Source organism: Hemicordylus capensis, chromosome 1, assembly GCF_027244095.1.
Source record: "Hemicordylus capensis ecotype Gifberg chromosome 1, rHemCap1.1.pri, whole genome shotgun sequence".
NCBI classification, from domain to species: Eukaryota; Metazoa; Chordata; class Lepidosauria; order Squamata; family Cordylidae; genus Hemicordylus; species Hemicordylus capensis.
This window is the reverse complement of record NC_069657.1, coordinates 371,467,258-371,492,452: the sequence shown is the minus strand read 5'-3', so window position 1 is coordinate 371,492,452 and position 25,195 is coordinate 371,467,258.

The following is a 25,195-nucleotide window of genomic DNA, read 5'->3' as shown; positions in this document are numbered from 1 at the left end:
TCAGCCACCCACACGATGTCCGGCTCTGAGATGGAGCCGGCGGGTGGGGGGGGGAGTGGGGGCTGCGCAGCCCCCGCAAGCCCCAGTATGCCCTGCGCGCAGGAGGCTGCTTTTAAGCCTCCTGCCAGGGGTCTACTCATGAGTAGGCATGGCATGAAGGCGCACCGCAGCTACTCACAATCACAAAAAGCAGGTTTGCAGGAGCACCAGGCTGCGAGCCCAGTGGTTCTGACAACCAACAAAAATCAGGCTAGCCTCTGCTAGCCCAATTTTTGTTGGTTGTGAGAATAGCCCCATTCTCTAATTTTTAGAGAACTGTTCTGGGTTTCAGAGGTAACCACTTAAACTAACTGAAAGGACATTCATTTCTTTCCAAGCTTTGCTCTGTTTTCAAAGTCATCTCAACATTCTCTCTCTCTGATACACACACACACACACACACACACATATCTTGGGTCGTTTAATCATGTCTTGAATATCTGCAACTCAGGTTTGTACTTGCAGCAACAACACTTTTTTCCTACCTTCTCTCTAAGATATACCACACATAAATCAAATTTCTGCTCTCTTTCCTCTACTTTTATACTTTTTGTGTGTTTTCATCAGTCTTGCAGTAATGATCTCTATCCCCATCTCATTACTATCAAACCTATAAAGACAAGCAGCTCACCACCTTCCATCTCTTCTGTGAAGCTGCCTCTCTTACTCAGAGATTCATTCTGATCAAGACAGAGCCAAAATGTTGGAACTAATAGAGAGAATAATATTTTATCAAGCTTTTACTTATATGCTGAAAATCAATGCAGCACAGAAATTGCTCTGCAAAATGAATGCAAGAAGAGAGGGCATTCTTGGCTTCCCCGAGCCAAAAGAAGCTGAGGCAAAAAGAAGAAAGATTATATATTCCAAATTGTCTCAGCCATCTTCTTTATCATCATTATTGGCTCCAATTTCTACTGGGGTCTTAAAAAAAAAACTTTAAAAAAAATTATAGATGGAATTTTCCATCTTGTTTTTCCATAAAACTTTGGATCATTTTAAAGAATGATGTTATTTCTGATATATAATGCAACTTTCAATGAAAGTATTTTAAATAATGAGGCGTTCTCATTAGTTGTTAAAAATCTGACTCATCACCTTGCCATCTTTCAACCAACGGACTCTGTTAGATGGTAGCTTGTTTGAAATGGGAGTTCTTAGCACTCTTCTTTCATGTGGAGTTGCTTAACATGAAGCAAGAAAAACATATTTTTTAAAAATAAAATATCTATTAGGTGATGAGAGCAGCACACATACACTCCATCCTGTGCTTAAGGAAGAAAGCTTGGGGTGGGACATAGTGGCATCTGTGGTGCTAAACAACTGCTTTATTAGATTGGAGGCAGGGGATAGGGCCTGTGCTTGGAGAGGCGGCCAGTGAGAAGTACCACAGGCATGGAGCGGACACAATCCTGAGTGGATCTGGGCCGCCTTCTCTATTATTATCATCCAAGAAACTGAATGAAGCCATGGTTATAGGCATTCAGACATAATACTGCCACTGCAAAATCTCAGGTGAAACTCACTACAAACCAAATGTTCAAACTGGAGTTTGCTAATGCTATTGCTGCAAAACCTTGGTTGCATACATTTAGACCTCTGCCCCAATTCCAACCTCTGCTCCATTTAACTGCAGTTTCCTATTACATGCAAATGCAGCTAGTGTTTGAACTTCCATATGCACAACATGCAAACCATGGTTGAGATTGAGAACTGCTTGTCTGGTTCTGTTTTGCATCTGCTTAGCACTCAGCAAAGCTATTCCCACAATCGCTAGAAACCAGGCTAAGGGAGCCCAACTCGATTTCTAGTGATCGTCCACCATGCTCAAAGGCAAGCCCGGTGGTTCTACGGCAGCTAGCCGACCTAAGTAACCCTCCCACTAAACAAGGTCAACAGAGCGATCGCTTCGTTAACCTCGTTATTTTGATTGTGTGTCAGCTGCGGATGCTTGCAGACATGGCTGACACACGCGGGGGAGGGGGAGGGGAGGGGGGACCCCAGGAAGGCACCATGCACTTGTGGCACTCACACGGTGCTCCCCTTCCCCCGACCCCTGGAGCTCCCCACCAAAGCTACCTCCGAAGCTGCCACTGATCCGGTTGCCCAGCAATAAGCGACTGCTCATGTGCCGGGAGAGTGGTCGAAGCCCACTCTCCCCACCCCCTTGAGGCTCGACACCTTGATCATGTGCAGAGCCTCAGCTTCACAAAGTTACCTATTTCATGGTGCAGCAGCCTCTTTGGGCAGGCAATGGACATAACTGTCAATAGTTTGTAAATTGAGACATAATGACAAACTGCAGTTAGCACAAATTGAGCTTTGCAAACGAGCTCCAATCTATAGTTTGATATCCTGGTCTGGCGGCCTGTTGCAAACCATGATTTGTGAGATTGGCGTAGATTCAGACATAAAAGCAAAGTACTGTTTAGTCTTTATGAACTTTGGTGTGGTGTGACATGTGAATCTCTCTCACTCTCAGTATGTGGATGCATATAAATGTACATTATCTGCATCTGAAAATGTCAGTACAACACATCTGCAACTACATTACAAATGTAAATCAGATTGAAACTCTACTGTCATTTTTTTCTCTACCAAGGAATTGTGGGAGCTGTAGTTTTGTAAAAATGTCAAGAATTATTTGTGAGGGAGTCCTACCCCCAATACAGAACTAGATTGTCCAGGAATGTCCAGGCTTTGTCTAGGAATCAGAACAAACCGATTTGGAACTGGATTAAATATATAGTCTTGACATGTCCTTTAAAAGTACAACAAATCCCTTCACCCTAAAAGGATGCTCTAACAGTGCTATTGGCTTCTTAAATGTATAATAGGGTGGTTGCTGGATATGGTGAAACATATTATTATCCTATATCTAAATATTCTGGCATCTCAGTCCTCAACCTAGTATATGGATTTAAACACCATTGATTCCAGGAGAATGCTGTTTCTTTTGCATCCTGTAACAGAATGCTGTTAATAGTTCTTACAGACTAAGATCTGTACTTAGGATCTTAGCCTATGTTTCATAACAAAGTCATCAATAGGGGAAAAATCCCTTCCATACTCCACTCGCTGTCCTACAGCTGAAGCCATCTAAATGCTGATTGGAATTGATTCTGACACAAATTGAATGCTTCTGATCTTACATCTCAGTGGTAGCCTTAAAGAACGAGAAGATTTAAGAGGCCATTTTTAAAATTTATTTTGGGGGAAATTCTTATTATACCACAGTTCAATATCCTGGCAATCCATAGCCACCTAGCGAGACACACTTAGAACAAAATGTCCACTATATTGATTATTCATGGGACTGAATAAATCAGTTTAAAGAGTGCACTTACCACTTACCCAGAGCCATTTGGTGTGTGTTCATTTCACTTTTTTGACAAAAAGAGCTCTCCTGATAAATGTTTTCATCTCATAAGTGGGCAAAATAAGATCCATGCCTAAAATAGTGAAGTACAATTATGAACTGGTCTCTCCAATAACTAAAGTGGAGGCACGACACTCTGTCATTAATCAGTAGATAGCACCTCATCCCCACAAACAAGTATGGTAATTCATCACAAGCCTGAGAGACTCATTTCAAGGCTTTCCTGCTTATTGAGTCATATTGGAACTCTGTTTTTGAAACTTCTAAATCTCCTGTCAAGTAACTTTACAATATCAAAGGACAGGAGTCTTTCAGCCTGGCCTTAGACAAAGAGGTGCTGAGTAGTGTAGGTTTTGGACTGTTGAAAATATGACTTCTTGGGGCCAGAGTAATAGAATGGATAGACTGTTGGATTGGAATGTTATAAAAGTGCAAATTAAGCATACTAATGCAGAAAGAAGCCCATCTTTTGTAAGAATCACATGCCATCCTGAGCTACTACCTGGGCATCTAGCCAGGATCATTGCCCCTCCAGTCCATGCACCACATTTAAGATGTGTCCATAAGTACTGCACAGAGGTTCCCAGCTTTGGGTCCCCAAATCTATCTATCTATCTATCTAATATACCACCCTTCCTAAAGTAGTTCTGGGAGATAAATAAACATATAATAAAACATTTTTTAAAAAAACACATTAAAACCAGATTAAAATTAAAACTAAAACTAGATACTATTCAAAACCAGGCTAAAAGGATGGATCTTTAAGGCTCTCCTGAAGGCCTCCAAGGAATCCTTCTATAATCCTTTTATATCCACGGAGAGCATGTTCCACAACCTAGGGGCGTCAACTGATAAGGCCTGATTCCAGATCGCCACCAGATGAACTGGTGGCACCCAAAGACGGAGCCCTCCTGATGATCTCAAGGAGCAGTGGGGATCTTGTATAGAAAGGTGCTCTCTCAGGTATCCTGGACCTAAGCCATTCAGGGCTTTAAAGGTAATAAACCATCACTTGGGAAAGGTAAAGGTAAAGTGTGCTGTCAAGTTGGTGTCGACTCCTGGAGACCACAGAGCCCTGTGGTTCTCTTTGGTAGAATACAGGAGGGGTTTACCATTGCCTCCTCCCATGCAGATTGAGATGATGCCTTTCAGCATCTTCCTATATCACTGCTGCCTGATATAGGTGTTTCCCATAGTCTGGGAAACATACCAGCGGGGATTTGAACCAGCAACCTCTGGCTTGCTAGTCAAATCATCTCCCCGCTGCACCCTTTGTACTTTGCCCAGAAATATATCGGCAGCCAGTGCGACTGTTTAAGAACAGGCATAATGTGGTCTCTCCAGGGTACCCCAGAGACCAATATGGCTGCCGCATTTTGAACTAACTGAAGTTTCTGAACTACGTACAAAGGCAGCCCTACATAGAGAGCATTGCAGTAGTCCAACCTGGATGTTACCAGCTGGTGTACCACTGTTTTCAAGTCATTCTCCTCAAGGAGCAGGCAGAGTTGTCAAATCAATCAAAGCTGGTAAAAAGCGCTCCTGGCTACAGCCTCAACCTGAGGCATGGAGGTAGGTGAGACCTGAGTCCAAGAGCTATGAACCTGTTTTTCCCCTGGAGGAGTGTAACCTCATCCAGTACAATGTTCTATCCCATCTTGTAGATTACCACCCCCAACAATAAGCACTCCATTGTTCAGCATGAGCTCTCCCCTGCCCCAAATGGATACTTGCTAATGAGAGTGTCTTCCCTTTTGGGCCCCACTTAATGATATAAGTTGATGTCATATGCAGCACAATACCAGCAACCAGGACATTTGTGAAACTACTTAAAACTGTATGCCTGCAGTGCATATGCCAGCATTGCATCATACATAATGTCAGCCATCAGCCTTTATTGCTTTCTGTTCCCCTTCATCAGCTACAGTTCCATGTATGGTAGTCACTTCTTATCTACTTTGCTGTCCATTATAGTCTACTTTGCTGCCTCTATTCTAGAGGCTTGAAATTCCAGCACCCATCCTTTCAGGTAGCTATGCCATGTAGGGGTACAAGTGAACTATTTTTTTGAGTGGTGGATTATGTCTTCCCACTTGAACAGCCCACATACACAAACAGGTCCCTGCTACAGCTTTCTTTGTCCAGTTTCCCAAAAAATGTGTATCAACAAATTTTAAAATAACTTGTAGGTATCATTTGAGATAACAAGCTGCACTGTATCATGTTTTTTTTTTCAATTATTGCCAAGAGCCACTAGGACAAGAATCAGGAGTCTTTGACTCTGTATGTAGAGAAGTGAACAAATCGGTTTCTGCTATTTGATTTTAACTCATATAGAATAGCAAAAACTCAAACTGATGTGTCAAAATGGCCAGTCCCTGCTGGTTGTTTCAATGAATCAACTTGAAAAATTTGAGTGATACGAGTGATTCAACCATAGGGAACAATGAGGAACACAAATCACCCCATTGTTCCCCATGGGTAGGTCCTAGAGTCACCAAAATGGGCTGGGTGGTATGGTGTGATTGGTGCTACCTACAACCAAACCCACAAAAGAAATGGGAGAGTGAGTGATTAAAAAACATTTCCCAAAAAACTCCATAGGATCCTATTGGGATTTTTGGAAAGGATAAAAATGTTGTTAAATCACCCACTTGCCCGTTTCTTTTGTGGGCTGGGTGGTAGGTAGCACCCATCACAATATATCCCACTTTGGTGTGCCTAGGACCTACCCATGGGGAACAATGCAGTGATTCGATTTCCCTATAGTTCCCTATGGCCTAAACAAGCAGAGTGCACACATATTGCAACCCGCCTTGAAAAACACTGCAGAACAGAAGCACACAGTCTCTCACGACACAGAACACCAAATTCTGCCAAACACACAGTCCAACAAGTTGTTCTAGTAAGAACTAATCTGCTTACTTTCCTTTCACTATCCCTACTACTAGACTAGATTTGGTTCAAATCAAGGTCCACAAGTTAGACCTCTTGCACCTCAAATGTTCACATGTCCACCATCTTGGATCGGGGTAGATTACATAATCACAAACTACACCATTGAGGTGTCCCTGGGTGTCACTCTCTACAACTGTACCAAATTTGGTTCAAATTGTTTAGACAGTCCACAAGGTAGTGCACTTGTGCCTTAATAGTTCACACATCCACCAACTTGGATCAGGGTGGATGACATCATCACAAACTACACCTTTGGAGCATCGATATGTGTCCCTACAGCTGTAGCAAATTTGGTTCAAATCAGTTAGGTAGTTCACAAGTTAGCCCACTTGTGCCTCAAAAGTTTACACATCCACCATCTGGAATTAGGGTGAATGATATGAGCACAAACTATGCCATTGAGATGTCCCTATGTGTCACTCACTACAACTGTAAATGATTTGGTTCAAATTGGTTAGACAGTCCACAAGCTAGCCCTCTTGCACCTCAAATGTTCACACGTCTGCCATCTTGGATTGGGGTAGATTACATCATCACAAACTATGCCATTGGGGCATCCCTATGTGTCCCTACAGCTGTAGAAAATTTGGTTCAAATTGGTTAGGCGGTTCACAAGTTAGCCCACTTGCGCCTCAAAGGTTTACACATCCAACATCTTGAATTGGGGTGGATTACATCATCACAAATTATGCCACTGAGGTGTCCCTGTATGTCACTCACTACAACTGTACCTGATTTGGTTCATATTGGCCCAGGCGTTGCAAAGTTGATAGGAGGGGACACACACACAGAGACGCGCGAAATGCTGGGTGATCTCATAATCCTACTTGAAAGTAGGCTAAAAATGGTCAAAAAAGAATCACTGACCCAGAAACCACTGCCAGACACAGTGCCTGCACTGCAGTAACATCATTCACACAAGTTGCTGTCTCCCACACAACTATGACTCCTTATTTCAGCATTGCAAGAGCTGCCACAGCAGCACCCTTAGCAGCAGCAAGCATAGCCATAAGCTCAACTTAGAATGTCTTCAGCTACCTTTTGACTGTGTACACCTTGCAATGCAGAATGCAAATACGAGAGCAGTGAGTGAAGCACAAGTTAGTCTCAAGGCCAGACATGGAGCTCATCACAGCAATCACCAAGAAACATTACACAGAGAGCTGCCACTGTCCATTTCTCATCAGAACACATCTCACAAACAGACCAAAACACAAACTCAAGGAAGGAAGACAGAGCATCCATGGCCTGTTGGACCAATGGTATAACAAGAAAAAAAGCTTCTAGACTCGTATATCCCTGCCTGCCTGCCTGCCTGCCTGCCTGTGTCTGGATAACACCATGGCCTTAGATTGGTGCGGGGTGCCAGCTGACAGTCTGACACATGAGTCAGGGCACCAGTCCATATCTCATCATCCACCATGGCAGTGGTGTACCTGTATGTCTCTGTGTGTCAGCAGCACTAACAGGCAGACTGTGACATATCTGGCTTTGGGATTGGCCAGGGTGGGGCAAGCTGCCAGTGGTGTTTCTGTGGGTGGGGGTGACCATGAGTCACTCACCCTTCGTGGCCAGTTCAAGATAGCCCAGCAGGGGGAGGTTGGCCTTCAGGAAGACCAGACACTCCACTGTTTCAGCATCCAAGTGTGAGTGATGGGGTGTCACCATGCCCCCGGCCATGGAGAACACCCACTCACTTTGGATGCTGGTTGGTGGGCATGAGAGGAACTATCTGGCAACTGCCGCTAAGTCCAGCCAGACATGGTGTTGTGTTGCCCAAAACTGGAGCTGCACCAGCACTGCATCTGAAGCATCCCTCAATGCATGGTTGAAATACTATTTTAAAGTACTATTTCATCTGCATGTTTGTTTGTTTGTTTATTATTAAAACTTTTATACCACCCTTCCAAAAGGCTCAGGGCGGTTTACATTAAAACACCGTCCTGTATGATTAGGTGCTGACAAGACACCCCACTGAATAGGGCAGGAGTCATACACAATGCTGCTCATCCACCCCATGTGTGAGAAGGCCAGCAAATGCATTATCTGAACCTCCCCTTGAATTGGAATGGATGCAGAGATTTTTGCTTCCACCCACGGCAAATCAGAAAAAAATAAAATTACCACAATCAAAGAAGAAAAGTATGGATTAGACAACTTGTACTTGATCCACCCAATGAAAGGCTTGAAAACTATCAGGTTCCCTGGCATGATAAATACCAGCTGTCATCATGCAAAGGAACACAGATAAGAAATATGAGAAGATGACAAGGTAAAATAATCTCATGTTGATTTCATGAGGTATATCTACACTAGAGATCTAAATTGGCTTAACAGTGATCCTTCTTTCCTCAAGAAATACTGAGTTTCTAAAGATCTAACTTTCACCAAATTACAATCTCCATAATCATTTGAAGCCAAGTGGTATAAAATTGAAACAAATTTGTACAACTCCTATCCTGCTTATAGTAATCATGAGTCAAGTCATAAATGCCAGCCCAGTACACTTTGAAGTAAATTTAATTTATTTCAGTGGAGTATGTTTGTATGTGAATATGTTTAGGATAGCTGCGTTTGTTTTAATTGAACTGCAACCGCACATCTAATCATCCAGAAAGAGATTGTGCCCAACATGAAGAGATGCATTATGCCAGGGAAAACTGTAAATAATTTCAATGTAAAGAGATGATCACAAATATTCTCCTCTTATACTGAACTCTTTGTTTTTCAGGTGATTATGAGAGGGGTGCAGCAGGGAAGTGACTTGCCTAGGGAGCGTTTTGAGCTCCTCAAAGGAAGAGCAGGATATAAATGTAAAATAAAATAAAATAAAATAAAATAAAATAAAATAAAACAGCAAAAGCAACAGCAACAATAACAACAGCAAACAGTCAATTACACATTTCTGACTGTGTAAACAAGAAATAATAATAATAATAATAATAATAATAATAATAATAATAATAATAAGGAGGAGGAGGAGGAGGAGGAGGAGAAGTTTGACTCCATAATAGCAGATGAAGTGATGCAACACTTATTAACTAACAAACAGCTTCCAGTTGAACAGAAAGGAAATTGCCCGAACACCAGAGGCACAAAAGACCTGCTGCTGATTGACAAAATGATTTTACAAAACTGCAAGAGAAGAAAAACAAATCTAAGTGTTTCATGGATTGACTACAAGAAAGCCTTTGATTCATTGTCTCACACATGGATACTAAAATGTTTAGAGACAACTGGTGTCAGCAAAAACATTCAGATATTTATTTAAAAAGCAATGAGCATGTGGAGTACACAGTTAACAATCAATGGCGAGACACTTGGACAGGGTAGCATTAGAAGAGGCATTTTCCAAGGGGACTCACTATCCCCTCTGTTGTTTGTAATCGCCATGACCCCACTTCCACAAATACTAAACAAAACAGGCCTTGGATACCAAACATCTAAAACATCAAGTCAAATCAACCATCTGCTCTACATGGACAATCTGAAGTTGTATGGAAAGTCCCAGTCAGAAATCGAATCACTGCTAAACACTGTCCTTATATTCAGTAGCGATATAGCAATGGAGTTTGGACTAGACAAGTGTGCTGCATTAATAATGAACAGAGGAAAAATAAGAAAAACAGAAGGAATAGAACTGCCCAATGGAAGCAACATCAAGAACCTGGAAGAGAAAGAACATTACAAATACTTGGGCAATCTCCAGGCTGATAACATCGCACACGCTGAAGATAAAAGAAAAATGAGAAGTGAATACATCAGGAGAGTTAGAAAAATCCTCAAGTCCAAACTCAATGGCGGGAACACCATACAAGCCATAAACACCTGTAAAGAAGCAGATGAAACAGTGGACCACCTAATCAGCTGTTGTAAAAAGATCTCACAGACTGACTACAAACAAAGGCATGACAAGGTAGCAGGGATGATACACTGGAACATCTGCCAAAAATACAGGCTACCTGTAGCCAAAAATTGGTGGGACCATAAAACTGAAAAAGTTGAAGAAAATGAAGATGCAAAAATATTATGGGACTTCCGACTACAAACAGACAAACATCTGCCACACAATACACCAGATATAACTGTAGAGAAGAAAGCAAAACAAGTTAAAATGATCGATGTAGCAATACCAGGGGATAGCAGAATAGAAGAAAAAGAAATAGAAAAAATAACAAAATGCAAAGATCTAGAAATTGAAATTGAAAGGCTGTGGCAGAAAAAGACCAAAATAATCCCAGTGGTGACTGGTGCCATACGTGCAATTCCAAAACAACTTGAAGAGCACCTCAACACCATAGGGGCCACAGAAATCACCATCAGCCAATTACGAAAAGCAACTTTACTTGGAACAGCCTATATTCTGCAACGATATCTATAACAAAAGCAACAATGTTGACAATAAAATTCAGCCATCCCAGGTCCTTGGGAAGGACTCGATGTCTGGATAAAACAAACCAGTCAATAACATCTGTCTGACTGTGTAAACAAGAAATAATAGTTTGAATCCCCACTGGTAAACACCTGTATCAGGAAGCAGCGATATAGGAAGATGCTGAAAGGCATCATCTCATACTGCATGAGAGGAGGCAATAGTAAACCCCTCCTGTATTCTACCATGAAAACCACATGGCTCGTTGATCGCCAGGAGTCGACACCGACTCGACATCACGATGAGAGGGCTAGTTTAGATGTTCCTCTGAAGCACCTATCATAAATGCATGAGGGAGAAGCACAGACATGCACATCCAATCTGCCACTTCCTGATCACATGGGATCACCCAATCTGCCACTTCCTGATCACATGGGAGGTGGCTACGATGGCAGTAAAACCATATTTAATAGAAGCATTCGGGGCACTGTCCGGCCAACCCACCTGCACCCCAGGATTAACGCAGATGCAGAGCAGACAGGGAGAGAGCAGGGAGGCTGGGCATTGTTGGCACTGGCCTGAGGCTGGGTGGGGGCAGTTGAGGCAGTTGGAACCAGGTGGGCAGCCCCAATGGGGCATACAGCGCCCACTGATGACATCAGCCGGAAGGCGCAGCTGATGGAGGAAGGGACCACATAAAAGAAGGGGACGGGGCTGGGAGGAGGAGAGGAAAGGGATGGAGGGGAAAGGGCCAAACTGGAAGGACTAATAAAGCATATGGAGGCAGATACAGGAAGAGTGAGGCTCGGGTACTCAGCTTGTGGAGTTGCCTTAAAATGACCTAGCCCATGATGAAGGGCGGAAAGAGAAGGAGGGCTGTAATCTCCTGATGGGGAGACAGCCCCAAGATGGAACTGCCTAGGAGGATGACCAGGGTGCTGCTAACCCCCTCCTCTTTTTCTGAGGCTTGGTCCAGGCACTTTCAACCACCCCCTTTAAGGGGCCTGGTATATACCCAGATAGGCAGGCAGTTTGTAAGTTAAATCAAGTTCTTTATTATCTTCTATGACCAGTAAAAGGGACAATTTGTTAGGCCTGTGCAAATTTGGATTTGAAAATTTGGATTTTTTCTGAAATTGCCCAACATGGGTAAAAATTGATTAAATCTGAATCTGGTTTCCCCCACCCACCCCAAAAAGATCAGATAGGTGAGGTTGGAAGTAATTCTGAAATATCAAAATTAATTTTGGAAATACTTCAGAATTTTGGAATTCACAAAATGATGCCATTTCCCCCCATAGAGGTGAGGGGGGGAAGTGGAAAAAATCACCAAAAATTATCAGTTGGTCCTAAAGCCTTGAAATTTGCAACATATGTGGGGAAGGCAGTCACAGCCCCCTGTAGTTAATTTGAAGATAATTAGTCAATTCCCTGATTTTGGGGAGGGGGAACTTGAGGTGGGTTTTTTGTTCTGTTTTGTTTTGTTACTGGTGTGCAATGGTGTACACATAAATTTCAGTTATGAAATTTGGTACACACACTGGCAGTACTCTGTATTGTTTTTATCAAAACTATGGATAACTTCTCTAATGGGGGGTGGGGGTGGGAAACAATTAAAAATAAAAAAGGGCTAAAACAGGCTTGTTTCAAGCCAGGAATGTACAAAAGATTCTGGATCTGAAACCCTCCTTAGGACCATCATTCCACCCCATGTGGAATGGGAGGAAAGGACATTTTTGTCTTCCTCATTGCAGAAGCACAGTCTGTAAAAGTGAACACACTTTTCAGTTCAGTTCAAAGTTTATTACGGTCTATGACCAGCACAAGGAGGAAAAATACAATAAAAATAAAAATATAAATAACAATTAAAAAGATAACAAGTGAAGGCACTTTGAATGTTTCTGTTTTTGTGGTTAGAAAGAATTCTTCACTTTCCCTTTTAGCCATTAAGGGATTAGAAGGTGTGAAATGTCCACCCGAACCAGGTCCTGTACAATTTGACCAATGAACCAGGTTGAGCTGGTTTGGAGGATATACTTGTTAAGAGGAATCCGTTGAGGATGCCCCTTTACAAGTACAGGGGGTGGGGGACTTTTTCAAGGGTAAGGGGTGGCTGGCTGGTGGCAGCAAGAGAGTAAGTAAGTCACTTACCTATCTGGTGAAGCTGCTGGCGCCACTGCTCACCACCGCTCACCCTCCCCGTGGTTCCAAGCAGTGCACTTCCCCACCTTTTACCAAGCCACTGGATTCATAAAAGTGGGGTGAACACACTGCTTGGGTTCACCGGGAGGGCGAGTGGCGGTGAGTGGCAGTGTTGGCAGCCATGCCAGCCAGGTAAGTGGCTTACTTACTTGCTTGCTGCCCCTGCCCAACCCCTTTATCGTGCCAAACCAGTTCACCTGAACTTGGTGTGGTTCGGTTTGATCACAGACTGAACCACCCCCAGTTTGGTCCATTATTGAACCAACGATCCGGCCCCTGTTTGAGGTGAACCAGTTTGGCATGAGCCATTCGTGCACACCTCTGCCAAGGATGGGCTTCAGATCTAGAACTTTTTAAAATGTTCTGGCTTAAAACAAGCCAGAGTTCACAAGTCTTAGCTATTTTTTACCCCCCAAAAAATTCAAAAAGTCATGAAATATCAGGAAACTGACTAATTCTCTTCAAAATCACTACAGAGGCCTTGACCTCCATTCTCACATGTGTGGCAAGTTCCAAGACACTAGGACCAACCAATTTATTTTTGGTTATTTTCACATGATATTTCACAGACATTCACATAACTGTCATGATTTTGCAATTCTGATCTTTTTCTCATTCTGATTTAAATTTCTGTTTAATTAAAGTGTTAGCCTCTAATAAAATAACCTATTATTGAAAGAGAAAGCTACTTGCTTTTGCCACATTACCACCACCATCCCATTTTTGGCTACAGTGGATTTTTAGTGGAGGGTTTTGTTCAAGTTCTGCTTCTTATATTCATCTTCATTGCCATTTGCATTACATACATTGTTACGCAAGCCATTTTCTGTGCTGAGAAATCTATCTATCTGTGCCAGTTATGAAAATGCATGCATTAATTTGCTAAAAGAAATGTTTGCCTCTAAGCATTGTTTGAAGGGATTCCTGAATTTACTCTGTACAAAAAGAAAGAGATTACATTTACAAACAGAAAGAAATAAAATTATGTACTTACCTCACCAGCCATACTCTCTCATACTTTCTCACGCCCATCATCCATACTTTCTCATGTCCATACATGTCCACCACTTCTGTCTTGCTAGTCTAGCTTTAGATCGTAAGCCTTCTGGAGAGGCAACGTATGCATTCATTGATGCAACCACGGTAGTGTGCCCTCTCCGCTTCCCCAAATTTCTTAACCACTGGAGTGTGGTAAAGGTTCACATCTGAGTAGATGACCAGTTTCCATCCAGTTGGAATCACAATGGGGAACATTTTAAAGTATCAACCATTCCAGTGGAAACAACCCTTAGTCTCCAAAAGAAAAATAGGTTTAGGAGTCACACTATTCTGTTGCATCAAGCAAAATGAAGATAGCTCTCTCTTTCTAGGTTCTTGTAGAGCCAACTGGTTGACAATTTATGCTTAAATTTATGGTTAAATTTGTATACCACTTTCATTAAAACAATCTCAAGGCGGTTGACAATGAACAAGATGGAGGCTTTCTAATGGCCACTAAAGGCATATGTATAAACTCAACATAGAAGCTTGAACACATGTATGTCAGCATGGTGAGAGCTGAAGGGAATGGTCTAAATTTGGCATGTGAAAGTGAAAGAATGAGAGGTTTTAAGTGTCGGAACTGACTAGGAAGAAGTCTTTAGGGATAGCCACTGTTTGTGGAGGGGATTGATGTTACTTTGAAGTTAGTAGTGCCTTCATGTGTGCCCAGGTGCTCAACATGTATATTTATGACATAAAAGATATTACAAAGAATGCCACAGCTCTCTCCAGTACTCTCTTTCTGAAAGGATAGTGAATTTGTACAGCTGCTCTAGAATGTCTTACCATGCAAAGGTAAGTGAAACTGTGGCCAACATCCTAATGAAGCACTTGTGTGATGCACAAAGTTATGCTTGTGCTAAAAACAGAGGTGTGCAGGATTTGTGCAGTGCCCGATTGCACTATAGTGCTATAGCACTCTTGTACAAAAGTTCCCTTCAAAACAAATTAGGTGTGCCAGAGGTTACAAAACTGTTCTGTAAATGTAAGCATGCTTGCGGTAGCACAACACTAGACAGGATTGCAAGCTCCAGACTTAGTGCAAGTAGCACAACAGCTTTGCACTGGCACAATCTCCTGCAAGTGCTTTGTTAGTCAGGATGTCAGCCAATACACTTTTGGACACGATGAAGATATATAAAGTGAGGTCCCTGCTGCAGAGAGCTTTCAGTCTAAATTATAACACAGGTGAGACAACATAGATAGAGAGGGGATTGGGAAGGGAAAGAACATAGGAAGCAGCCTTCTACTGAGTCAGACTATTGGTCCATCTAGTTCAGTATTGTCTACACCAGGCCTGCTCAACTCCCCCCCCCCCCAGCTGTATTTCGACCACAACTCCCATCATATCCAGCCACAGTGGCCAATAGCCAGGAATTATGGGAGTTGTCGGCCAACTTCTGCAGGAGGGCCAAAGTTGAGCAGCCCTGGTCTACACAGACTGGTGGCGACTTCTCCAGAGTTGCAGGCAGGGGTCTCTCTCAGCCCTATCTTGGTCTTGGAGATGCCAGGGAGGGAACTTGGGAACTTATAAAAGCACTAGTATTTTCAAGCCCGTTAAAATAATGGGCACTAGTAGGGCGGCCTCTGTCGCCGTCTTTCCTCTCCCTGCGCTCGGCCCACCCTCTCCCCCTCGCCCGCCTTCCTCCACCGCCTCTGTTGTTTTCGGCGCCCGGGCCGGACCCGCTGCCGCCGCCTCTCCTCTTCCAGCGATTGGGCTGGACCTGCCGCCCCCGCCTCTGCCCTCCTCGTGGCCGCCTCCGGCCTTCCTGTGCCCGGGTCCCCGGCGTCTTTCCCTTCCCTGCAGCCGCCGCTGCCCCTGTTCTCTTTGGTGGGTGGGCCAGACCCGCCGCCACCTCTTCTATCCCCGCGGCTGGCCTGGACCCGCCGCCACCGCCTCTGCCGGTCCCATTGCCGCCGTTTTTGCTCCACGCCACTGCCTCGGCCGGCTTCCCCCGCCACCTCTTCCCCCCTCCATGTCCCCGCTTCTCCTTCTCGGTTCAGCGGCAGGGCCGTTCCCGCCGCTGCCTCCTCTGCCCTCCCCGGTCCCTGCTTCCCGCTTCTCCTTCCCCCTTTACGGGAGCCAACATGGCCACCGTGTCTCTGCGGCCGTATCTTTCTTGGATGTTCTGGGCATGCACTCTGCGCATGCCCAGAACGGCCGAGAAAGACACGGGCAGACATGTGATTACACCTAACCATTTTATTATAGAGGATGCAGATGCTCTTCCCAGAGTGGCCCCATCCCCTAAGGGATTCCCCATCCCCTAAGGGGAATATCTTATAGTGCTCACCTGTGGTCTCCCATTCAAATGCAACCAGGGCACACCATGCTTAGCAAAGGGGACAATTCATGCTTGCTACCACAAGGCAGACACAAAAGTAATGGGAAGAATGCACACAAATGCAGTAATACATATTTAAGCCTTCATTCAGTAGAGGTTACTAAGTGATGGAGCGGGGCTCTTCCCATACCATCCTTTGGAAGGATGAGGGATATGACTGAATTGCAACTGTAGATCAAGTTGATTAGCAAACCTGCAACACCTGCTGGGGCCAGACTTCAGCAATGACCCCCTAATTGAAGGATTTGTCCTCTGGAAGCTCAACAACTTGAATTTTTTTCCCCTTGTAAAATGTACATCTTTCCAAGGATATCTCACTTATATATTTGCATCAGTGATTTGCTGATGGTATCTCCCTAAAGAATCATGATTTAATTGCTGTTATTATCTTCATAAAGCTGTCCAGGGTGGGTTTTTTCCAGTGGTTATTTAAAGCTTATCTCAAAACAATGATAGCAGTGGAAGGACTGGCTGAAGATTGCAGTCCGGGAATTCCACAAACAGCATTGTGGTAAAAAATAATAGGCCCCCTAAATCAATCATCGTCTTTCACTAATTTATGGTATTGTATTTTCAGACCCATGTGTGGCATACACAGCACATCATTAGGGAGAAAAGCATTTACTAGATAATATAAAATAATAACTGCAGAGATAGTTAGTGTCAACCCTCTGAAGAAAAAAAATAAGATACTTTGACAATGCATAGACATTCAACATGGCGTTAAAACAAAGGGGGGGCGGGAATCAAAAGAAATGCCTTAATATAAAATACAAATTACTGCTGTCCCCATGCTTTAAGACTTCACATTAGTTTTAACAAGCTGCATAATGCAGTTGATTACACAATCAGCAAATTTTTCAAAAAGGAAAGGGATGTTCTTAGAGTCCTTGAGAAGTCAGAGGGTTCTCTGGGATGTGACCATGGTTCAGGGAAAGAGCATCTGCTTTGCATGCAGGACACCTGAGACACAATCCCTAATATCTCCAGGTAGGGCTAGGAAAGATCCCTTTCTTAAACCCTGGAAAGCTGCTGCCAGTCACAGTACTGAGCTAGATGCAACAATGGTCTGACTCAGTATAAGGCAGCTACTTGTGACCCACCTGACCTGGAGGCATCCAGTTCCACCTTATGCCAATGAGTGGTTCCTTTCTGCCAGACTGTAGAAGAACAATCCAACAAACAAGAACTGAAAACCTTGCCAATTCAAGTAGTTAGAAATTCACATTTTCAAATCATTTTTTTAAAATTGATTAAAAACAACTTGAAGTCACAGTCTTCAAGAAATACGCCATGGACTAGCACTTGGTAGGGTTGCAATGAAAGCCTTGGAATGGAGATTTAGATGCCGTGACGTGTCTGTACCTACAAAGATTAAAATTGTTTGGGCAATGGTTTTTCCCATGACACTCTATGGATGTGAAAGGTGGACTTTGAAGAAGCAAGAGAGAAAAAGTATTGACACTTTTGAACTTTGGTGCTGGAGAAGACTTTTGAGGATACCATGGACAGCCAGGAAAACAAACAAATGGATCATAGAACAAATCAATCCAGAATTTTCACTTGAGGTACAAACAACCAGGCTCAAACTATCATACTCGGAAACATTTTGCGAAAACTCAGCTCCCTTGAGAAGTCCATAATGCTGGGAAAAGTTGAAGAAAAGAGAATAAGAGGACAACCAAGAGCAAGGTAGATGGACTCGACTACGACAGCAATGAATGCACCACTGAGAGACCTTAAAGGCCAAGTTGAAGACAGTTCACCCTGGAGAGAATCTATGTGGTTGCTAAGAGTTGACACTTGACGGAACTTAATTAATCAATCAATCAATCAAAGTTATGTTATGGAACGTCCTGGGAGACTGAAATGTTCCCCTCCGCTGAATTCTGAGTGTTATAATTACTAATGTCTGTGTCCCTAAGGTTACTGCTAAGCATGGGATTTTTAGAAGCCTTTATTAATCAACCCTAAATAAAACATTAAAAGTTTCTGTTTCTCTTACCCACTAAGAATCCAAGATGCAGCAACAATTCAGCATTGTGTGAAAGGCAATTCAGCCTCGCTGCTCTTTTATGAATATCTAAATGAGTTTATGATCATGGATGGGCCTCCAAAAATGCTTCCCCCCACACAACATCCATTGCCCTTGTATTCCTCCATGCAACAATAGCTTCAATAGTTATTGTGGATGTTTGGACGTGTTTTGAATTGACATTGTGCACTGCAGAATCTTTTCTGCGGTATTTCCAAGGTGTCAGATACCATTACTTCACAATCGCATTCTCTGCAGCAATTACACTATTGTGCTTTGGAACACTGGGCCTGGTGCATAGCATCTTGGGTAGCCCCCCCCCCCAACAAACAAATAACCCATCCTATGCTCTTGCTCTGAAATTTTTACTACAATCCATCTGGGAAACTCACATCCACATCTATCATGGTCTGTCTCTTTGATTAACACTACACATACCAAATTCCTCTAATACAGAATAACAGTAAAAATAAAATAAAAAACCAATAAGGCTTACATTGCTCTGGCACTTTCCTTCTCTTAAAATAAAACACTGTGTCATGGACCCATCACAGCTGCACATTTACAAAGAGTGCTCTGTGGCTCCAAAACAAAACAGCCCAGAAATCTGAAAGCAAGTACCTACCAGATACTCCCCAACTGCAAGATGAGAAGCCAAAAATTTCTATGCTCAAGAGGCTTAAAGGCCCTCTTGATGAAGGAGGAGATTTGGTTTTGAGCAGCTTTGCCTTGTGCTCCTTCTCTGCTGTAATTCAGTAGGAAATACAGGACGGCAGCACTTTGTGGAATGTCTGTTCAAATGAAAATCTGTGGTTTCAAAGCCATTTTGGGTCATGCCTTTCTTTCCTACAGTAACATCAAGCACACACCTCTATACACACGGCTCTTCTACACAGAAAGAGAAAAGGACACACCTGAAGTGGCTCATACTCGAAAACTTGATCCTTACACTGCGTGTTTTATATATTTATTTATTTATCTCTCTATCTATTTATCTATTTATTTGATAGATTTAATTGATTGATTGATTGACTGATTAATTTTTATACCGCCCTTCCAAAATGGCTCAGGGCGGTTTCTAATTAAAACAAACCATTAAAACAGTAAAGAGATAAAACAAAAATTAAAAACAATATAGCAACAATTAACAATTTGAAAACATTTTAAAACAACAATTAAACAAATGCAAGAATTAAAAACCCTGAAACCAGGTTAAGCCTGAAACCAGGTGATCTTTTAGTAAGATCGCCCTCAAATGATGTTGCCTAAACATTTTCTAATGGCGTGCATTTCTTCTAAATGGAACCTCATATGACAAGATCCACTATTGACCAAATTAGGGCCTAGGATGACACAATGCCTGAAATGCATAGCATCTGTTTTAAATTCAATCACATGATGAGTCTCAGAGGCATATCTATGAGACAGGTGTCAAGTGCTGTGCAAATCATGGCATTCACAGGGCTGTGCAACTGTTTTCCACAGCACTGTGAATTCCACAAGCAGGTTCTTTGTGGTGCGCATCAATCTGGTGTGGTGCATATAGTACCTAATTCATACAGACAGCTCATGAGGAGTTATCACCACAGTCAATATAAAGTGGGTGCCATGCACTATGAGTTTCATTTGTAAAGGTCTCCAGGGAGTTATTCACACATGCCTTCATGCCTCGGGGTATCTGAAGAGTGAATCTGCTTCGCAGGAGATTTGCAAGATGTTTAATATGGGGGATTAAATGGACAGTTCACATAGGGTCCGCTCCTCTCCACAATCCCTGGCAGATCTTTTTCCTGCACGTTCCCACTGGCTTACTCCAGGTTTTTCCTCCAACCAATCACAAATCACATCAGAGAGGAGGAGAGTGAGCGAGCTTTTTTGTTGTTAGTTAGTTTGACAGCTAAGAACGGCATGACGAGTTGCCAAGCAGGCAGATCAAACAGCAGAACACTTAACCCAAGCTTACCGAATCTGACCCAGATCTTTGCTGATTTTTATAATGAACTTGCCTTTGTGATTGAATGCCTTCATCACCTCATGTTTCCTCCCCCCACCCCCACCCCCACTCCACACACACACACCCCAGACCATCTAAGAGGCAGTGAAGTTTCAGGCAAATCAGCTCAGACAAAAAGGTCTCAGGATACATCAAGCTGTCGCCTCCATTCACTTATGTTCAGACCCACATTCTGCAGTTTGTGCTTGCGTTTAACTCAGGAATTTCTCCCTCCCCCTCCCCTTCTGGACTTCCTCCACACAATTTCACCAATCTGCTAAAACCCTTCCCCCCCATCCCCAACGCTTGCAATTGCACATACTCAGAGCAGCCCATACCAAACACAGCTGTCAAACCCTCCTTCACTGAGTTTTGAAAAATGCCGTGGACACTCCACACATCAAGGGAGAAGCGGCAGGGCATAACAGAAGCCTTGTTTTTTCCCCTCCAAAAGCCACGGAAACCAGAGGATTTTTTAAAGCCAGACATACTTTGGGCTAAGCCAGAGTGTGCAGCCTTGATTTGGGGGGAAACAGAGTCATGTCTGTACTGGTCCCTGATAGCTTGCAGGGACTTCGGGGTAAATGCAACTAATATGTGGACTGGCACACTCCATTCCGGAGGAGATTTGGAGTAAAAGCCATGTGTGTAAAGCCTCCTAATGAGGCTACTCCTCCTACATGATTAGGAGGGTTGGGAGGCTCCCCATAATCATGTAGTACATTATGGAAGCTGCTGGCAGGTTCCATCCATCGTCTGGGTGAGCGATCCTCTTGCCCAGCAGGGAGAGAGGATCACCTGCACAGGAGGTAAGCATTTCAAGGCTTCCTCCCCTCACCCCTTTTGAGCCCTTTCTCTGATTGAGAGAAAGGACTCGATGTCACCATGTGAAATAACATGAGCTGAGAGCTAATGCGATGAAATCTGGCCACTCCCCTGGGCATGTTTTGGGCATGGCTTGTTTGCCCAGACTCACTTCAGATGAAGCATGAGACAGCTGGGCAACTTGAATGAATGCTGAAACAGGGAGGCAGAGTTAGGGAGCCTTTGCAGCTCTCACCCACCTGGCTGTTTCCCCTCCTGTTTTGGACGTGGTGTGGGTTTCAGCTGGTCAACCTTTTCGGGGCTGGGTAGGCATTTTTTGGCTTTCATTGAACTGGCTGTGGTGGAGGGTTTTAAAAAATCCATTCACACAATGTTCCATGGTTAGGTTCGTTCCTGGTCACAATAGCAGGTACAGTGTGGAATGGGGAAAGTTAGGACAGGGATTGGTAAGCACCTTAATGCATGTGTTTGGCATGATGAGTAGTCCCAAGTAAGTTCCTAGGCACTCTGCAGCTCAAAGAGTGCTGGCTGGGGCTTCTTCTAATCTGCAGGGACATTGGCAACCTTAAAGAGCTGATGGCTTGGACCAGAAGTGATGCTGTGACCTCAACCTGGCTAAGAGGTCAAAGCAGCATTCAATCACAAGCCCATGACATTGCTCAGAGCCAGGGTGTGTCACCCGATGCAATTTAGTTTGGGTTGAGAGTTTCTGGTTTTCACACTTTATTATTTATTTATTTATTTATTTGATTTATATACCGCCCTTCCACAATGGCTCAGGGAAGCGGTGGGAAGCCAATGTCATCTTCTTGTTGTTGTTCACTGGATGTCAATTAATAAAGTTATGGCCCTTTACTTCAAATTATTCTTTGTGTTCATTGGTCTGGCTGCAAAGGTTAGATTAGGGAGACCAGGGTTCAATTGACTGCCTAGCCACTAGTGACCTTGGGCCACTTACTGTCTCTCGGCCTAACCCACCCTATAGGGCTGCTGAGAGGATAAAGCAGGAAGCATTTGTGTTTCCTTCAACATTTGGGAGAATAGCCAGGATAAAAGTGCAATAACATCCAGAGGAAAGGTTTACCACATGAAAATGACAGAGAAAATTATCCTTGTGCCATCAAAATGTGCCATAATTTAATGTGAGAATGGAGCCCTCAGTAAGTCCCACTCCATCATTCCTAGAGTTGATGTAGCGAAGCAACCTCTTAAGTTTAAAAACTCTGCGTGAAATTTCTTATTTGAGGACTTCCATAAAAAAACCTGGTGGTCCCCCCCCACACACACACACACTGCCTATTGTTTACAATCTTACTTAAAGTGCACTGCAATTCATGAGTCCCTGTTTGGCTTCTTGAAGGTCACTCAGGTCTCTGTATGTAGTCATACAATCCTGTTTTTCAAAGGTCAGCAGGAAAAAAAATGTAAAACTCTCCTTTTGGCCTACTCTGGCTCTGGAGTAATCCGATACTCTAGGAATCAATACATTCTCGAGACAGCGTTCCATGGAAAATGTAAACCTTAATGTTATCTGATATTTGGGTTGTACAAACTCAAGCAAATTGCAGAAACTATAATCCCAGACTGTGAATTGCTGGTCCAGATCTAATCAGTAACATGCTCTTCTGTCCATCAGCAGCATTCCTTGTGTGGCAGAGGAAAAATTGTATTATTGCAGGTTTGGGTTTTTTTGTTTTTTTTTTGCTTTACCAAATTGTGTATTGGGATTGAATAATGCTACTTATTTCTGTATTATTAGAGCATTTTGAAATGTGCAAAATGCTTTAAAGATATCAGTCAGCATCTAGAGTAACACTACCCTCACATTAGAGTGTTTTGCATGCGCAGAGATTTTTACTGATCCACTTTTCTGTCTGCTGCCCCCAATCGCCAGATGATACCACAGCCCTCAGGGATGTTGAAGGGGCATTGAGGGCAGCAAAAGAAAAGGGAGATCTGGAAAAGCTGTTCTATGAGTGAAATGTTCTTATACGAAGACAGCATTAGTCTGGATGCTCCCCGCTCATATGAGAAGGTCCATAGCTTAGAGCAGGCCTGCACAACATAAGGCCCGGGGGGCGGATTCGGCCTGCGGGAGCTAATTAACTGGCCCCCAGGTATCCTGCAGCAACACAGGAGCTGGAAACTGCCTTAAAGTGCCATCCTGTGCATGTTTTTTTCATTAATATGTTCCATGGTGTTCCCAGCAAGGCTTACTCCCATGAAAGCATGCCTAGGATTGTAGCCTGAAAGCAATGACTGTTTAGGGAGAGGAGAGGTGTTGGCATTTATTTTGGGCTGGTTTGCACTCCAGGGACCTCACTGACTGAGCAGGTACAGGACCTATTTTCTGGCCACTATTTTTTGGTTAAAACTATGGGTCCATTGACAGGGGGAATAGATCCACAAGTACCTAATTATATTTTTAATTTTAATGTAATGTGCTAAAATCGACTTTGGCCCTGCACGCCAAGTTGTGGATGGTTCCGGCCCATTAGGGCATTTGAGTTGTGCAGTCCTGGCTTAGAGGTAGCTTTGACTGAGAAGATCTCAGGTTCACTCTCTGGAATTGCCAATTAAAAGGATTTCAGGCTGTAGAGCTGAACCATTTAGTATAGATAGCAAAGGACTAGAAGGAGCAATGAGGCCTCTTCATATGACCAACTGCAGGACGATGGGCTTGCGGGTTTAAGAGCTGCTACCTCAGTAGCAGCAGGCAAGCAGAACCTCTGTTTCAGACAGGAAACACATGATTAAGCCAAGCATTGTTGAAATTGAAAGCTGCCCTCATGGAAATTCATCCGAGGCCTAGCAGGTCTTCCCAGAATGTTTTGCACTGCCAATAGACTCAGGAGCAGATTAAGCTTTTTACCTCACATAGGCAAGCAAGGATTTGCTGCCCCTCTCCCTGAAATGAAACTCAACATTTGTATATATAATATATGTGGCAGCAATGGCTGGTACTCCCTACCTCCTGCTGCTCCCCTGGTGCCTGGTGGTATGTCCCCTCATGGTGCGGGCTGTGGCAGCACCGGAGCCCTGGCGCAAAGGAAATTCCTTCAAGGAACTAGTCTTCCCACAGCTGGCCTGCCCTCCCTCTGTGCCACCTCCTAGCCGGCCCCTCAGCTGTTCCCGTACTGGGGGGTTCCCACCTGCTACTGTTGCTGCCGCAAGCTGTGTGTGGCTGACAATTAATTTATGGAAACAAATAAATAAATAATATAAACAGTGTGAGAGTGCATGTAGAGGGGTGATTGGTTTTGAACAATGGTTTTGAGCTAAAAGCTAGAAGGGGGAAATGTAAACCTTACTCAATTTAGAGAGGATGATTCTAAAGGGATTGCAATTTTTACCAAATGCCACTAACCTGGGGGTGGTGAGCCATAATTGCTTTTCACAAAAGTCCCACCAAAGGGGCCAAAAATATGGGGATATCTGGTCCTCTCCTGGTCCTCTCAATTAGCACACTCATGAATCAAAGCAGCAGGAAGCATATTGCTGGAAGAAGCTGATGGGAGTACACCACCTCCAGTTCTGTTTGACCCTCGACCAAACCTCCCCCCTGGCCTTTTGGGGGGGTTCGCAAACTTTTTAAAAAGTTTTTTCTGCACTTTCCCCCACTGGGGGACTTCTCCAAGGCTGTATGGGGGGGGGGGTCTGCGGAGGTTTTCCCTCCCCCTGCCAGCCTCCATTATGCTCCATTTGGGCATTCTTCAGCCCTTTCCGGGCCTTCCCTCCATCACGCTGGCCATTTTGGAGGTTGCCGCACATACCCAATGGGCCTCTGCTTGGCTGGGTCATGACCCAGGTCATGCAGATGCCCATTGGACACATGCAGTGGCCTCCAAAATAGCTACCGAGATGGAGGAAAGGCCCGGAAAGGGCCAAAGAATGCGCAGATGGGGAGATTTACTGCAAAACAGAGGCCGGCGGGAGGAGGGGGAACCTCCATGGACCGCCCCCTCACAGAGCCTTGGAGAAGCCCCTCAGAGGCAGTAAGTGGAAA